The sequence below is a fragment of the Carya illinoinensis genome, chromosome 15 (assembly GCF_018687715.1).
Source record: "Carya illinoinensis cultivar Pawnee chromosome 15, C.illinoinensisPawnee_v1, whole genome shotgun sequence".
NCBI lineage: Eukaryota > Viridiplantae > Streptophyta > Magnoliopsida > Fagales > Juglandaceae > Carya > Carya illinoinensis.
The window spans coordinates 32,778,997-32,782,416 of record NC_056766.1 but is presented as its reverse complement, the minus strand read 5'-3'; positions in this window follow the sequence as shown (position 1 = coordinate 32,782,416).

Below are 3,420 nucleotides of genomic sequence, written 5' to 3'. Positions count from 1 at the left end.
AAGAAGAAAAAAATGTAGAGGTTAAGTTAAATGGATAAACTAGCAATAAAAAATCAAAACTAACAAATAAAAGCATTTACCTTCGATGTCAACGTCTTCTACATGCTCCTCCACCTCCCAAGAACTAAGTGGTTCACAACTCAACCAATTTTGCATGCAGATTAGTGCTTGGACAATCTCCGGCGCTAATGAGCTTCGGTATGGGTCTAATACACGTCCACCGATGCTGAATGCGGACTTGGATGCGACGGTGGAAATATGGATGACCAATATATCACGTGCGATCTCCGTAAGGATGAGATATCTAAATGAGTTCCTCTTCCACCAATCCAAAATCTCAAACCCGGGTACTTTTGGTTCAACCACATTCGACAAATACCTATCTAAGTCCAAGCTAAATACTGAATTGTTTTGCCCCTCAAGATATTGATCTAGAGATGTATCAAAATCTTCGTATTCCAAGTCGTCACCAATAATACTTGAGAAACTTGAAACTTGTGCCATATTTTATCTTCCACTATCTAGCCCATAAAACTTGTTGCATTGCTCAATCAAACGATTCATGAGCAATCTTACATTGGCCTCAATTCTATCTCCGCATTTATCCCCCTTGCACCTTTTTAACCAATATGACAAGGCTATAACCTTATATTGAGGGTCAAGGACAAAAGCTACATAAACAATCATGTTCATCTTATTTGTGTTCCTCAAATATTTATCAAACTTAAGTTTCATATTAGACGCCATCCTCCTCAACAAATCATCTCTACTCTGACCCATTTTGTTCAAATTGTGCTCAATTGTAGAAATTTGTTGAAATAACATATTAGATGTCATGTAAGATGAGCCGGAGATTTTCAAAGTGGCATCATAAAAAAATTTTAGAAACTTAATAAAAACACGAGCCTTTTGCAAATCTTCAAATGGAGGCGCTGTGACTCCCTCACTCTCATTAGCATAAAAGCTTTTTCATATTTTTCAGCAATACTAAGCATTAAACTGTACTTTATTTCCATAAACTAAATTGTATGACTAACATGTTTATTCAATTAAAACTAAGCTCATTTAAATTGCAATTCCACTTAATATTCACTTAACATAATTCCAACTAAATCACAAGATATTATAGGTCTTTTGTTACAAATAAAATGGGACCCAACATCTGACGAAGACCCACTTGAAATAAAAACTAATAATCTGCCATGACTACAAAGGGCCAAAAATAAAATAACTAACATTAAAAGAAAAACTTAGAATTCTTTCTGGGAAGCTACACGGCAAAAAAGGGCTAAGTGGCAATTATGTAAATACAATTGTGTTTTAATATTGCTTTATAGAAGTAATACAATCATGTAAACTTACATATATTGGACAGTAAATGTGTGTTGATGTTTTTTGTTCCTAATCAGAAACAAATTTCTTTCCAATATCTATATATTGGACAGACTAGATAGGCAAAACACATTTTAGCTCAATACTCATATGTTTAAAAAAATGAAGGATCTGAATGTACTGCAGGGAACCTCACTAGATTGCGAGTCTTTGGAATCTTCTGAAAAATTGTTTCAGATTGTGTACCCTTTAAACCTTATATCTATTCTCTTATAATAAGTGGCTATCGACCTGCTACAATAATGAACAATAATTTTTCTTATTTTCCCATGTTAAGTCCATCTGTATTGTGTGTTAAGTCTGTGTGTAATGAACAGTAAATGTGTGTTGATGTTTTGATATCCTGCCATAAACTGTTTGAATTAACATAAATATTTAAGTAAAACTAGGCCCATCCCAAGCCAAAAGCATCAAATTTGCTATAAGTTGCCTAAGGGCACGACTGTAATTTATACACTTACAAGTAAAACCTAAAAATAAATTAATGTAGAAACACATTACTAAACTCAGAGGTGGCAACTTACCCATGAGAAAACAAAAACAGAACCATCGTGGAGGGAAGGAGGCAGAACGAAAGCTAGGTTGAGGGTGGAGCATGTGACGACGAATCGCGGCGTTGCAGCAAGGATAGCATCAGTCTAAGCGGTTTCTTTGGACATTAAAAGCAGGTTGCGTGTAGGATCTACGTTGGTTTGCTTTGGTTCTGTGAGATTTGTTGGTCTTGTATTTGTATCACTTTCATTTCAATATATTTAGTTGTACATCATGCATGAGTGATTGAGCACGAGAGAGATGTAATATTTTCATATAAAATATAGAATATAAAGTAGCAGAAATAATAAATTGCATACCTCATGCCATGGTAATTCAAGAACAAGCAAGAGCCTAAAATAAAACTCACTTAAAGAAAAAGAAGTATTTGATTAGGAAGATAATCTTTTGGCTTATGCCTCTTTTTTATTACAGTACTGATGGTGTACACAGATCTTTTATTTATAAGGTAGGCTAGGGATCCTCTAACAGAGTTAGACTTGAATTATTCCTCCCATCAAGGAAAAGGATTGGATTTTTCCATTACTAGTTGGTCAAAATGAAAATCTTAACACCCAAGTTTAACTTCTTAACCAAAAAAAAAAAAAAAAATCTTAACAAACTTTATAGCTAAGAGATTCACTCTAAATACAACTCTTAAACAAAAGAGTGGTATAGAGTGAAAGGGACATACGGCATTGAGTGGGAGAGAACTTGTCGTGTTTGCGACAGTCTAGGGGCGGCAAATTGGCGGCACCTTCTGTGTAACTAGAGATGGCACTACAATAAATCTGGTCTATCCGGTGATTTTTAAATCGTTACAAATAAAATTACTGGAAAGGTATCCTTTTGCGAGCTTTTTAAATCACCGCAAGTTTTAAAATCATATTCAACCAATTACAAGCTAGGGCCATTAATCAGGATTCTCGCAACAATTAAAATCGCTGGGGAAAAAACATTTTGCCGACACTATAAACAATGGTGCTGTACATTGTGTGGGCGCAAAATCAGTTGGATTACTTCCCCCCCCCCCCCCCCCCCCCCCCCCCCCCCCCCCCCCAAACCCCAAACGGGTGAAAAAACACATTTCCCCCCAAACACCCAGCTTCTACACTTCGACGAACCCTTGATTGCAGACCACTTACATTTGGCCCCTTCCCAACATTTTTACACGACGTCATCTCCTCCGTCTTCAGCCAAATCTCGTTTTCACTTTCCCATTTTCCCACACCCTTCTCCCTTCCATTGTTGGTTCTCCATTTTCGACTACCTACAAAATGAAAAAATCGAGTTCCCTTCGTTTCGGCTAGTAACGACATCCAGTATAATCGTCCTCTGCTCTAAGGAATATCACCGCCGTCCAGGTATCGCTTGTTGCCAATTTATTTGTATTTCCCCCTTCATGCATTGGTTGCATTGCAAAAGTTGTATTTTTTTTTTTGGTCAATAATTTTTGTTTATGCGAAACTGATGTATTAGCTCCTCTGTTTGGTTCAA